The sequence below is a fragment of the Protopterus annectens genome, chromosome 7.part0, assembly GCF_019279795.1.
Source record: "Protopterus annectens isolate FY-2018-M chromosome 7.part0, PAN1.0, whole genome shotgun sequence".
Taxonomy (NCBI): domain Eukaryota; kingdom Metazoa; phylum Chordata; order Ceratodontiformes; family Protopteridae; genus Protopterus; species Protopterus annectens.
In genome coordinates this window covers 1,418,203,902-1,418,220,159 of record NC_056739.1, presented here as the reverse complement: position 1 = coordinate 1,418,220,159, position 16,258 = coordinate 1,418,203,902, and positions in this window count along the sequence as shown.

Below are 16,258 nucleotides of genomic sequence, written 5' to 3'. Positions count from 1 at the left end.
AAAAGAGTAATCTTTTAAAAATAATTTGATATGGATCTAACATTGTTATCTTTAAATACTAATGGCTTAAGTAATCCAAGCAAAAGATCTAATTTACTGAGATATCTAACATTAAACAATGTGCAAGCAGTTTTCCTTCAAGAAACACATATTAAAACAAATGATAGATACACATGGAATCCTAATGAATATATGATTTTAGCTCAATCTTCTTATGTCAAAAACAAGAGGAATAACAATCCTATGGAAAAATAACATTATTATCCCTGAAGTTATTTATAAATATACAGACAAAGAGGGTCTTATAGCCTTTTTATAGTTAAATTTAACAACAGAATATGGCCATTAGTAAATTTATACTGGTTCCCTGGTATTGGAGTGAGAACTGTAAAAAAGCACTTAGACTTTATTACTCACAAATATAAAGGCAACTTAAAAATAAAAGGAGATTTCAACTGTATCTTAGATACTGTTGAAACTACTAACAAGATACCGATTTGTACATCCTCTATAGCAAACTCTTTAAAAAAATGGACTTAATCATTTAATCAAATAGACACATTTAAATTGAAACACAAAACATCTTTATTAGTTTCCCACCAAGATTATATATTTAGCACACAAGCTAGAAAAGATACAATATTTGTTGTTCAGGACCTACATTCAAAGATCACTAATTTCTCAATAATTCCATGTCCTTTTTCAGATCACAATTCTCTAGTTTTGAAATTTCAAAGTGAGTTTAAACCATTAACTTTTTCTTCTAGAATTCCATCATATATCACAAAAATTACAGAATTTAAACCTTAGTTGTTGTCAGAACTGCAGTTTTTCCTAGGTAAAAAATTATACAACAGAAATTAACACAGTCATGATATGGGATTCATTAAAAGCTTATATATTTCGTAAAACCATTAGTTGGTACAAAAACAACATAAGAGAATGGGATTCTGAATTACAAGACTTACAATCTTGACTTTTTTGATAAAATCCAGAAAACACCAAAACTCTTCAGAACTCAAAAAGAAAATAGAGGAATTAAATTAGCAATATAATGAAATTTTAACACACAAAACTAATTTAGCATTAGAAAAACTAAAAGTAAATTATTTGGCTACATCCCATAGACATCTACATAATCTATCTGCAAGAGTTAAAATGCATTCCAAAGCTAATAATATTAATAATATTTATCATGAAATAAAAGGAGATAAAGTGTCAGATATAGGAGATATTATTGATGCACTTAGACATCATTATATAGAACACTTTAAAAATGGAAAACTACATATTGATCAATTAAATATGGATATAATTTCTACCAACATAAAAAAATCCTGAAGAACAAAACTTAGATTTGCAAAGACCCACTTCTTATAAAGAAATAACTGATAGGATAAAAGAAAGTAAAACTAATAAAGCCCCAGGAATAGATGGCATAGTCACAGAGATATATAAACTCTTTCCCACAACCATTAGCTCCCTTTTTCATAAAACATTATTAGAAATCCAATCAAAAGCAATAATACCTCATTCTTGGAAATATTCTTTAATTACCCCAATCCTAAAGAAAATAAATATTCGGATTGTTGTACCTCATATAGACTTATATTATTATTAAATAATGGTTATAAGATATTTATGTAAATTTTAGCAAATAGAATGAAAATTCAATTATCAAAAATAATAGATAATGATCAAACTGGGTTTATACACAATGGACACACACATGACAATATCAAGAGTATACTTCCTCTTATTGATTACATAAACAGGGAAAATCAAGAAACACTGATAATTGGTTTAGATATAGAGAAGGCCTTTCATTCCTTAAGGTGAGAATTTCTATTTGAAATTCTATTTTTATTTGAATTCCCCCTTCCTTTGTTCACCTCACAAAGAATATATATAAAATAATTTAGCTTATGTCAAATTAGGTCCATTCACCTCGGAATATATTTCTCTAACAAAACACACTAAACAAGGCTGTCCTTTGTCACCTATTCTATTTGTGTTGGCTATTGAAATTATTGCAGTTTTAATACAAAACAATATAAAAAATAAGAGGAGTGGATGTTTATGACCAATACAACTCTAAAATAATGGTATTTGCCAACAATATACTACTGACATTATCTAATTCCAAAGAAATATTAGAGGAATTAGATGTATCAATTGAGAAATATTATATGATTTCAGGTCTTCACTTTAACAGGTCAAAATCTAAATTTTTACTTCTAAACAAAAAGAAACAAATACACGTTAAAGAAAATCATATCATAAGAAAACAAGTTTCTACTCTAAATTAATTAGTAATCTTCTTATGTAAGGATTTAAATGAGTTAATATTAATAAATTATAACAACATCATTATTACAATTAGACCTTCTGTGGAAAAATGGAATAAAATATTATTGACCTTTGAAGATAGATTACAGTTAATAAAAATGATTTTACTACCCAAAATTTTGTGTGTAGCATTAGCAATTCAGTTGCTTCTGGAGAGACATATCCTTAAAAAGATAAACACAAGTTTATTAAACTTTCTGTGCTTTCCTAAAATAAATAGAATAGCTTTAATTCATCATATTAGACCATGGAAACAAGGAGGACTAAATGTTCCAGATATTGAATCATATATAAAGTCATCCATATTTAAAACTATTAAGGAATGGATAAATCCTAGTTATTCTGCCAATTGGAAAGTGTCACATACTGTTATGTTATCAAATGACTCTACTTCATTAAAAAAATTCAATATTGGATAAAGTTAATAAACCATGGTATTTACTAAGTATTAATGTGCAATACAATATAACAAGACCCACCAAATCATATCTGATTAATTACTGTTTTAATTCAATTAGGAAATTCATTAATTTAAATATGGGTTTAAAACTTTGGTTCAGTCTTTTCATCCCATTTATCATAACAATTAATTATCCTCACAAAATATATAAAGAAATATTTACTTCTTGGGAACAAAAACATGTATTTGTCGGCAGCAATGCATTAAAGAACTAAAAGTTCTAGATATGCAAATGATAAAGGCAACTTATGAAATCCCATCTCAGGACTGGCTAACCCTGCAAAGCATCTTAATGTATTCCCAGGATTTATGCAGAGTAATTAATAATTCTTCCTTTAAAGATACACCAAAACTTATAAATTACTTAGATGGAATTATATATAATGACCATAATATGAAAATTTGTATTTCAAATGTCTATAAATAATTAATAACTTACAAAATGTTACCTAAAGTATCTTATTGGGAATATATATCTAAAGGTCATTCATTACATCTAACTGAAGAAATCAAATCAAACATTTTACTATCAGTAAAACATACATCTAGTACACAGTATTGAAAAATCTTTAATTGGAAATATTTACAAAGAGCATTTTTGACCTCAGATAAAATTACTAAAATCAGCTCTTGTAAAAAGGTAATATGACGGAGACGTGAGCAGGTATCTAAAGCAGCCTGAAATCATATATTTTATGATTATATTAAAATTAAACCATACTGGAATGGAATTAATAACTTTTTACAGGCCTTATTAAATTAATCTTTTATTTTATCTAAAGCTTTAATTTTGTTGAATGTAAATGAAGGTCCTCATTTGAATAAAACAGATGTGCATTTATTATGAACAATACTTGCAATTTGTAGAAAATGCATAACTAGAAGATGGAATTCAAAAACAACACCAACTATGGAAGAACTAAGAATTTATCCTAGGACATTGGTAAACAAACCATGGAAAAACGTCTTATCATTGATGTACACTTTACAACTAATAACATATATACTCTGATAATTATATTGTTTCATCTGTACATAAACTGGGAACATTTGATATTATTACTGATGTCAGGCTGACTGTAAATATTGCATATACTTGTCTAAAATTTTATACATAATATACTATGAAAGTTTTCATAAGATTATTTGAAAATAAAAACTATATGAGTAAAAGATTTCATATGTGCGAACTTCCTATACTTCTATGATCAATTCTCAAAATTCAGGTGTAACTGTAACAACAAAAATGTTGATATGGTAAGTAGTTATGAAAATAACTTCAACCTGACAGATCCTACCTGAGCTAAACAAAATGGGAAGATCAAAAGCAAACCATCCTGGTGGTCCACATACATAAATAAACAATATAATAGAAAAAAAGTTTAAAAAAAGCTTATTAGACTATATAACAAAGATAATGACAGAAAAATCAAGGCCAACATAAAAACATTATTGCAAGTACTGAAAAATACTATCAGCAAAATATAGGCATCCTGTGAATCTTGACTAGCATCAGAAGCTAAGAATAATCCTTCTATTCCTATGTCAGAAAAGTAAAAGTGAAAATCAGCACTGTATTGAGCCTATTCAAAATGGCACTGCCTATTTAGATTTGGAAGATATTGTAAATGTGTTAACTAGCAAATTCAAGACAAATTTCTTCCCTAAGACAACAATACAAAACACATATAATTCCAAATTATCAGAAACCTCCTGCTGTCACAGTGTATACTTGTTAAAGGAAATTTCCAAAACAAGAATTACATCCAAGAGACATTGTGAAATATCTGGCTATTTGCTGAACAGCACTAAACACACACTGTTGGTTTCTCTCTGATAGCTGTTCAACCTGAGCTTAGCCATTGGCTTTGTCCCAAAGGTATGTCACACAACAGTTGTAATGCCACTTCATAGGGGTAGTCCTACCACAGACCCAAGAAACTACAGAACCATTAGACTGAAGAGTCTCATCTACAAAGCTATGGAAAGGGTCATAACTGACCTTACATACTATAATATTAGAAATGTTATAATACAGTACTTGACCCCCAGCACTTTAACATTTTTAAGGGTAGATCCTGTCTAATGAATCTGGTAAACTTCTTTGAGAGAATAACTCATGAACTGCAAAAGGGCATGCTCTCCATGCAATATTTGGTAAACAATCTCTCAACCTAGCTTACTGAATAGGAACGCTCCACTCCAAAATGAAGATGCTATGAGAGACACTGAAACTTGTGAAAATAATTCCTTCTCCTTTGATCATTATGTTGTAGCATAGGTATGGAAATCCTTCCATCTGGAGCAGCCAATCACAATGGGTATCTCCTTTAGATATAAATAAGTCCTTACCCCTCTATATTCTGAACTGATTATATCTAACATAGAATGTAGTGTCTTCTTTGGGATGTACTAATACACAAATCAGGAAGTTGGAGAGACCCCTGAGGTTCCTAATAAGAAAGATTGCAGGTCTAAAAGACCTTAGATACAAGAAGAGGCTGAAGCCTCTGTCCCATATTCAGTGCCCTGTTGACTCTTTAAGGGTGACTTACACCTTGCTTTTTGGCTACCAGGAACCCAAAGTCCAAGAACTCTTATTCCCACCAGTCAGTTAGTTCATTAAGCACCAGGGCTAGAAATCTAAACGTGCTTCATCAGATAAATCAGAGTGGTTGGTCAGATTCATCATGCAGCAGCTACCCAGAACAAACTTCCTCTCCAGATCATGCAGTGTGATACACTATTTTCCTTTAAAAGGAGGAGGTAGACAGTTGTGTGATTATTCACAAATTCACCCACAGCATGACAAGCATATCTTCCCTGAAAGGGAGGAATGGTCTAAGGGAGGGTACTTGTAAAGTATAAATGCCCATATGGCCAACTTGCCTTGTATTTTAGTATACTTTTATGATTTCTGATTTTGCACTGTAGGCTTCTTTCTTGAACCACTTTGATTCCCTTTCCACTAGGGTTTAACTGTAAGTCTTAGCTTTACCTGTATGACAAGCACTGGACATTATTTGGTCACAAATCCTTTCCAACAGTTCCACTACTGATGGCATGAACAGGGTCCATTCAAGCTCCATATTCTTGATCTCTTCAAGTATATGAGAAATCTTTCTGGAGAATGGATTTGAACTTGGTCCAGGATAAAGGTGACTTTCTGTAAGACATAAAGACTATCAACTGTACTGTTCAGATCTGACAACAAACTACCAGAATCTGAAAGCTAAAGGAGAGTTACAAAATAGAACGCATTTGGAAAGTGTTGAGTTTTTAAATGCTTGACAGAGCATGGGAGTGAGATCACACTCATCACAGTAAAGTGGTTACAGAAGTCACTTTCCTAAAATAAAAGGGGTTGAGGAGTAACATAATGATTAAGTTCTTTACATTACAGACACAAGACAGGTTTGATTCTCACCCTTGTTATACATGGGTAGGCTTAAAAAAACACCTTGGGGTCATCAGCCTAGTAACTGCCAATGGATATATAAAATAATGCTGCATTGGCATGTTGTATAGTAGGAGGAAAGGGAAATTGAGAGAATAAGTTTGCCATCTTCATTTCTGTGTGAAGCACTTCAAAGGGCTGTTCCTGAAAAGGATTCTGATTTTTTGCAATGTAAATGTGATGGATTAAATGTGCTTATTAAAATTGATTTGAAGATACTCGATCAGTAGATACTAAATTTGGAAAAGTGTAAAATGAATGACTGCACTTGTTCCTTGTTGCAACAGAGAAAAAAATATTTTAACTGGAAGATAGATTAGCTAATTACCAGGTATAAGAATTCAGTTCTCAGAGATTTCAAAATGCTGGAAAAAATAGAAAACAAAATAAGTCAGCAAATCAACTAAGAAAAGACATTAAACATCAAAAATATACACCCTCACCTCAAATACATTATTAGGTCTACATAAGAAATAATAATGATGAAGAAATATTATAAATCATCAATCATGTCTGTGGCACAGTTAAACAAATATTGCAGTAATAAAAGCACTATTTATTTATTTATTTATTTTATTTTATTTGACATTTGTTGACCGGGATAGTCCGACTGGATACATGTCCATTTTCAGTGGAGGCCCGGGGAGAAAATCTCCAAACACAACATACAGAAAAAATAATACAGGAAAAATCATAATATCAATACATGTTGCAAACAGTTTACAGACTGTTCAGTCAAGCAAGTTATACATTCGATCATTTTTAAACTTATATAAGTATCTAAACTAACAATTATGTCCCAGCTTGTATGTAGTATAAAGTACTGTTAGGCACCAATTATAGAAAGGAGCTAGTCAAGATTAGAACAAGGACATAACCAGTGTGTCATAAAATGTTGTCTTGAGACTTTTTTTTTAATTGAGTTAGTGAGGATACTAGAGTAAGGTCAGCAGGAAGGGAGTTCCAAGTTTTTCTGACAGAGTTGGCAAACAGGGAGTCCCCAGCTGAGTTATTGGTTTTAAATGTTTGAACCAGCAGTCTGTTAGATGAGTGAAGTGGCCTGAGGTTCCTATAGGGGCTAATGATGTTTTTAAGTGCAGGCATATTTTCAGGTTGGTTGAGTACTTTATATGCCACTATAAGCTGGTTGTATTGAAGTAGGCTAGGTAATTCAAGCCACCCTAGAAGATTTAGGTTATGACAGTGATGTGTCCTAAATGCTGTGCCTGTGGCAAATCTAGCAATGTGGTTATAACAGCTAGAGAGCTTGCTAAGCTGGATTTGTTCAGATTGGTGAATAAAGGGGAGGCATAGAGAAGGGTAGAGAGTAGATGGGAACAGGCAATAACAGTTTGAGCAAGTGGAGTAAGAAAAAGTTTAATCTTATAAAGGGAGCCAAGTTTTTTTATTAATGGTTTTGATAGTTTGGTTGACATGCATATCAAATTTAAAGTTATCTATTATAACACCTAAGTTGGGCTTCTGGGGAGATAATGGTGCCATTATTAGATTTAATGGTAAAGAATAGTGATGAGGACCTATGAGTGGGGAAAAAGTAGCAGCTTTGTTTTGTTAGGGTTTAAGATCAGATGATGATTAGAGAGCCGATTTTCAACAGTGTTAAATGTATTCTGGGACAATGTCATTAGTTTTGTCTGGGAGGTGGCTGAGCAGATCAAAGTGGAGTCATCTGCATATTGAATGCAGGTTGCATCTGGGATGGCAGAGTGGAGATCATTAATAAAGACAGATGAAATAAGGGGTCCTAGTACAGAGCCCTGGGGGACTCCTAGGGTGATGGGTAGAAGGGAGGATAATTTGCCCTGCCATATGTCGGCCTGTTGTCTACCACAGAGGTAGGATTTAAATCATCGGAGAGCGTGGTTATCTAAGAAGAAGGCCTTCAAAGTATGGATGAGTTTTTAGAGGTTAACCATGTCGAAGGCCTTGGCGAGATCAAGAAAGAGGGCTGGAGGTTAGTTTGTTATTATTTCGGTTATGGTTTATGACATCAGAGAAGGAGAGGAGGGCTGAGGTAGTACTATGGAATGGCCTAAAGTCATGCTGAGAGCTAGCCAACAGATTGTTCTGGATAAGATAGTGCAGGAGTTATGTATGCATGCACTTCTCCATAATTTTAGCCAGTGGTGACAGAATAGCTATGGGTCTGAAGTTTGATAGTTCAGTGGAGCTACCTCCTTTATGAAGTGGTATAACATGGGACATTTTCCATATGGAGGGGATGGTAGCTTCAGATACAGTTCTACTGATTAAGATCGAGATGGGATATGCTATGGCATCTGCAGCTTTTTGCAGATACAGTGCAGGGACGAGATCAGCAGATAGGGTGGTTGGCTTTAATTTCTTAATTAGGGCACAGATAAGTGATATAGGAACTGGTTGAAAGATAAAGGAGAGTCGAGTACTGGGTATAGTGGAAGTTGAGTTAGAGCACCTGGGAGTTAGCTGACTAGCTAGGGACTGGATAGTCTCTGTGAAGAAACTAAAGCTAAAACTCAAATATAAGTAAATTACTTTGTAAGGAACAGTAAAATATGCACAATAAGTTTACAAAATATTTCCCAAAGAAAGTGAAACCATTAACTTTGCAAATATAAACTGAAGTATTGTAGAGAAGATACTGGAACTGTTTGAAGCAAAAACAGTCACCTAACAACAGAAGGCAACAACTCTAAAGTAGGAGCCAAATTAAATACACACACAAATGCACTAGAAAAAAAATCTGTCATCCACTATTTATCTTAAGAAGTAAATCTGAAGTTTAAGTGTACAAAAGTAAAACACTGCATAAATGCAAATGCATGTTAAAACAGAAAGAAACTGCACATAAAAATACCATAGAGATCCAACTAAAGAAAGACAATTATATATCAGTTGAATACCTTAAAAAAATGATGGGGTGGGAAGTCCATTGCTGACTATGTACATACATCTAGACTGTCCAGATTTTTGCAGAATGTCCAGATTTTTGCCTCATGCTTTTAGTCTAATTTTAAGAAATGTTGTGGTTTTCTGGCAAAACACTGAGGATTGAAGACGACTAAATAATGCCAGACATTTGAGTTTCAGACTTCGTATCCTTAAGAAAATCCATCCTAATGCAAAGCCTATTATTCTAGCAACATTCTAAGTTTATAAGAGCAATATTTTAAAAATGTCCCTATTTGTGGGCCCATTTCCTCCCATTATTTTCGGCTTTGTTCAGATTTCATGTGCTAAGAGGTTAAGAGGTATGATTATGATTGTATTTTTTTAAGATCTTAGGAATAGATGCCAAAGGATTATCCCTGTGAATATTTTGATGGTATAGCAAGCATATCACCATCTAAATCATCTTAAAAAGGATGGGGGGTAGGGACATTACTGTTTGCATATATGTGTCTTTCTTTTCTTGGTAGTTGTTACTAAAAACATTAGTCTTGTGAATATTTTTGAAGGTCTGTTATCTGGAAAGAAGTATGTATTTTTATTAAGCACTGTGCTACAGATATTTTATTCTTATCTAATTCGTCTGCCAGAACTCAAACAGCAGTTCATTAGAAGAGTTTCCTAAAGGTCTATTTGGAAAGGAAAGATAAAAATTCTACACAGTAAAAGTAGTATCTCCCTTAATACCTATCAATTTGATAGATTGGCAGAGGCACTATTTTAAATTATAACACACTATAAAACATAAAATTACTAAGCATAATCATCTACATTAAACAGCAAAAAATACAGATGCGAACTTTATAAATATTAAATATTATGTGACTTTTAGGAGTGTACATGGTACACATATTTTTGCAAATACATGCTTCACAGCACCAATGGCCATTTGCTGGATCTATCTATAGATTGACAGATAGATATAGATATATAGATATATATACATATATCAATATAGATATAGATAGATATAAACAGAGAACTATAGATAGACATGCATGTATATGGATCCCATTCATAATGCAGACATTTCATAACACTGATTTGCAGAATATTGAGATGAAAATATTGATCATTCATAAAAGCAGATGTCCAGCACTTATAAATCCATAACATCAAGTGTGTCTCACAGCAGGAAAAGCAATAGTCCAACTATATAAAACTTAAAACAGACCTGTCAGAAGAAAAGTTCACAGACGATCAAGCTCCCATTCACCCTTCACATATGGGCTGCAACCCCCTCACCCCCTTTGTAATTATATATACCAACTCTGAGACTACACATTCCCCTGGAAAATGATATATTCCCATACTTCAGAAATTGATGATCTCAAATGTATTGTTGTACCACAGATCTAGAGTCTTGCCTGCTCTGAGAAGCACCTAATATTGTACATCTTAATAGTATGAATGCTTATGTGAACAATTGATGTTTTTGTCTCAATATAATGCAACTCTGTATTATGGAATATCTGCATTCTAAATGAGATCTCCCTCTCTCTCTCTCTCTCTCTATATATATATACATATATATATATATATATATATATATATATATATATATATATATATATATAAAGATATACATACATACACATATATCTTTCTATATATCAATAGATAAATTGATAAATCTCTCTCTCTCTCTCTCTCTCTCTCTCTCTCTATATATATATATATATATATATATATTGTTGTTGTTGTCTTTCGGTTTTTCCTAGTTAGGGGTCGCCACAGCGGAACTCCAGTCCGCTAATGATTGGCAATAGATTGTCACGGTGTCGAGTTGCCAGCTTGATGCCCAGCCTTCAACGAAGGCACGCCCATTCACACATGTCTTCCGGATGCCACTCGATCCGTGGAGACTACACACAGAAGGCACTCTCCGCACACTAGCTGAGAATTGAACAGGAGAACCTCTTGCTTTGAGGCTATATATATATATATATATATATAGGTACATACACACACACATACACACACACACACACACACACACACACACACACACACACACACACACACACACACCTACATATCTATATCTATCTCTCTCTTTCTCTCTCTCTCTCTCTCTCTATGTTTGTTTCTTTTGGCTTTTCCCGGTTAGGGGTCACCACAGCGGAACTCCGGTCTGCTAATGATTGGCAGTAGATTTCAACGTGCTGACTTGCCAGGCCTAATGCACAACCTTCAATGAAGGAGCACCCATTCACACATGTCGCCACACAGAAGACGCTCTAACTGAGAATCGAACTGGCAATGTCTAACTGTGAGGCGATACATATATATATATATATATATATATATATATATATATATATATATATATATATATAAATGTATATGGTTTACTCTCACAATTAAGAAGTTTACAATCTTGAAAAAATCATAATCCTGAGGACATAGTACTGCGAGATCAAACAATTGAAATTCACAACATTGAACTCCTTGACCTGGCAGTCTGCAGGACCCATGTTAGCTCTCATTTGTTGGTCCTCCCCCCTGCAGAACCCTTGTTAGCACTCATTCATGGGTCATCATTCCTGCAGATCCCTTGCCATCTCTAATTTCTAGGGTTACATTCCTGCAAGACCCATGTTAGTACTCATTCATGGGTCTTCAACTCTGCAGCACCCTTGTTAGTACTCATTCTTGGATCTTCACCCCTGCAGGACCCTTGTTAGCACTCATTCATGGGTCATCATCCTTGCAGGACCCTTGCTATCTCCAATTTTTATTGTAATACTCCTGCAGTACCCTTGTTAGGACTCAGTCTTGGATTCTCACCCTTGCAGGACCTGTATTAGCACTCATTTCTAGGGTTGCACTTCTGCAAGATCCATGTTAGCATTTTCTCCTAGGCTCACACTGCCAGGCAGAGCCTGTATTCGAGAGTTTTAGACATTGCAGTCTTCAGCATTTTGATCTTTTAATATCATGGTCTTATGATTATTATTCTCAAAATTGTGGTCTACAACAGTGTGAGAGTAAATATATATATATACATGCACATACATATACACACATGCACGAACTCGCATGAGAGGGCGCGAGGGCGAACATTTACACACACACACACACACACACACACACACACACACACACACACACACACACACACACACACACACGCCCAGAAATGCAAACTAATAGTCAAGGCTTCACAAATTCAGAGGGCATTGACTTTTTTTGTAACATGCCATGTTTCCTGATTCGTTAAAATGTTTGGCACAGTGTATTATAATAGAGGGAAGTCTTTGGCAATAAAGTAGAAGGTCTAATAGTGGCTTAGCTCTTTGCTCATGCTGTATTTGCTCACTAGCTAAGGTAAACAGTTTTTGTGGATTCATTGTCTTTGCATTGCAATGCACACTTTGACTTTGCAGCATTTGTGACCAGAAACAGTTGTTCTGTTATTTACGTTTCATTTTTATTGCTGTCGTTCTCTAACTTGAATAATCCTCAAAATGGAACAATATAAGGATGCTGGTTGTGCAGGATGGAGGAAGGAAATGCCAAGAGTTTACTCACGTTTATTATTTGCACAACAGCTTTTGTACCTCTTACTTGTTCTGACAGCATTGCGATATTTAAATTAAATGTTTTGTTCTAGTAAATAAACAGAAGCTGATTGCCATATAGTTCTTCAAATCTCCTATACTATTGTGAGATGCAGCATTTATTTTTACTCACATTATTAGAATTATTTGTTGCAGTTTGATAACCAGGGAATTAATTATAAAGCCAAAGCCTCATTTCATGATATCTCAGCACATCTAGTAAAGTTCCTACCTCGCTCTCTTTAGGCTGTTAAGGGAAACATGATACGGACAAAGTTACTATAATATTATATTCACTGCAGTTTACTGACTAGCCCTAGTACTTATCTAATATCTTGCCTTCTATGTTTGCATTCTTTTTTCACAGTCATTGAAAAGCTGCCATCTATCCCAACACAACTATAGGAAAGAAAGAAGGTTTACAATAGAAACTGTGATACACATCTTGGATAACTAGGCTATGTTTTAGTATAGGTAATTACATAAGTAAAAGACCCTTTCTGAAGATTATCTTCTATCAGTAAACAGGGCATATGCAGGTATCCCAACCATTGTAAAGAAGTTTTTTTTTTGCCTTGTAATTGATATTTCCTTTTAATCTGAGCTAGCATAGACTAAATTTGTATAACAAGTATGTTAATACAGATAGCTATATTTTGCTTGACATTTCTGTGTTGGAAGACAGCTTTCATTTACATGAGGGTTCATCACTGAACTGATCAAAGCTATCAGAACTGACAAATACATTTTGCAAGGAGTTTTCTTTAATATGTTGACTTTCAGTAAAAAAAAAAATACTACAAGAAATAAAACATTTCTTAGTTTAAAAAAGGTTTACTGTAATTATTAGGGTATAGTTTTCAATAATAAGAAGTTATGTCTTACCATAACGTTCCATGTTAGTTGTCTTCTTCTCGCCTTCTTTCTTGCTGGATGGGTTCAGAGCCGATCCTCGGCTCCGACTCAGCCTATACTATAGCTCGAGAGCTATTTTTACCAGCTCGAGGCAGCCCTATATCCCACAATACCATGCGCTAACTCCCCAGATCTCGTTTGGAAGCTAAGACATAGTATAAATAATAATATTATAATAATAATATTATAATCCTCTTTTACGAGTACAGATTACCTGCTAGTAACACTAAGGATACAAGGAAAAAAATGCAACATATTGTATCTCCAGAAATGGAAGGACTCAGAACCTCGAGTCTATCCAGGCTAGGGGGCAGGAGGGAGGGACGCAAGAAAAAAGGCGAGAAGAAGACAACTAACATGGAACGTTATGGTAAGACATAACTTCTTAATGTTAAGTTGTCATTCTTGCCTTCATTCTTGCTGGATGGGACAGCTTCCCTAGCATCTTAGTCCTGGGTGGCTCAATGGAACAGACTCCTGAGTACAGTGGAACCAAAATCAGCTCTATTTCTGGAGGCTAAATCAAGCTTGTAATGGGCAATAAAGGTATGTTTGGACACCCATGTAGCTGCTGCACAAATGGCATCTAGTGGTAACCTTGCTTGAAACGCCGTTGAAGTTGATAGTGCCCTGGTTGAATGAGCCTTAGGCCTAGAGGGAAGTTGCCTGTGTCTCAACTCATAGACCAAGGTAATAATAGATGTCAGCCATCTGGAAAGAGTAACCTTCGATACCGGAAGCCCTTTCTTGCCTGCAGCATAAGAGAGAAAGAGCTGGTCTGACTTTCTGAATTGTTTTGTCCTGTCTAGGTAATACCGTAATTGGCGATGAACATCTAATGAATGTAATTTTTGTTCAACCCTGTTGGTATAGTCTGGGAAAAAGACAGGCAAATCAATGGAGTGGTTTAGATTTGCTTCCGATAACACTTTTGGTAGGAAGGAAGGGTTTGTTCTGAGAGTTACCCTGTCTTTATGAAAAAACAAATAAGGAGGACGGACAGACAAGGCTTGAAATTCTGATACCCTTCTGGCAGATGTTATAGCTACTAAAAACAGCGTTTTCCAAGAAAGAAGTTTGAGGGAGCAAGAAGCTGCAGGTTCAAAAGGGGGCAGAATTAGTGAGGTTAGAACTAAATTCAAATCCCATTGTGGGGGTGGATGCTGCTAATTGTACCCTGATAATGGCCGATGATGACCCTGAATGAAAAAGCTCTGCCAGAAAGTCTAGAACCTCATGAATGGGTGCATGGAAAGGATCCAAGGACCTAGTTTGTGCCCAGTGTGAAAAACGCTTCCATTTACTCGCATAAGTCTTCCTAGTATTGGACTTATGGGAAGCCAGAATGATATCATGAACAGGAGGAGAAATAAGGGGAAGCCTGGCTATGGCTGGAAGTGGAGCAACCAAGCTGTGCGGTTGATGGAATGTAGAGACTGATGCAGCTTGCTCGTGAGGTGGGTCAACAGATCCGGAAGGGGTTCCAGATGCCAAGGCTGTTCCAGTAGGTATTTGTGCAGGAACGGGAACCAAACTTGTCGAGGCCAAAACGGGGCAATGAGGATCATTTTGGATCTCAATGTGGTTGCTTTCTGAATTAATTGTGGGATCAATGGAAAGGGAGGAAAGGCATAAAGAAGACCCTGGGGCCAAAGATGAATAAGAGCATCTCTGAGGGGTTGGCCTGGTAGAAGAAAAAGTGTGAAGAAGTCGAGGCACTTGCTATTTTGGGGAGTTGCAAAAAGGTCGCAGCAAGGCTGGCCCCACATCCAAAAAATTCTGTCTGCTACTGCTTGATTTAGAGACCACTCGTGAGGCATGAGGATAGTTCTGCTCAATCTGTCTGCTATGACGTTGGACTTCCTGGGGATGTGCATTGCTATCAGAAACCGTTGAGACGAAATTGCCCATTGCCAAAGTCTGAGTGCTTCTCGACAGAGGGGGTAAGACCTTGTTCCGTCCTGCTTGTTTATGTACCACACCACAGACATATTGTCCGTTTGAATTGCTATAGTCCCCATGGGAAGAGAGCTCTGAAGGGCTTGCAATGTCAAAAGCACCGCCCTCATCTCCAGGACATTTATGTGCAGGTGGCATTCTGACTGTTGCCAAGTGCCCTGGACCGTCTTGCCCTGATAATGCCCCCCCCCAATCAGGGAGGCATCCGTTGTGACAATAGCAACTGGAGGGGGGAGAACAAAGGGTCTGCTCTGAAAAAGTTGAGGGGAAACCATCCACCAGGAGAGATGTTTCTTGCAAGATGGGGTTATCAAAATGTTGTGGGTCATTGGTAGCTGTTGAAAGGACCACTGAGAAAACAGCATCCACTGAAGGAGCCTCATGTGGAAGCGGGCTAATGGAAGTAGAAGAATCGCCGCCGCCATGAGGCCCAACACTTTCAATACTAGCTTGACTTGGACTCTGTTGGGCTGAAATAGGGGCTGAACATTCCGCCTTATGTCTGTCACTCTCTGACATTTCTGTGGTGTTTAATACGGCGCCTATAAAGTTTATACATTGACAAGGCGACAAGGAGGACTTTGCAAAATTTATAGAAATACCCAG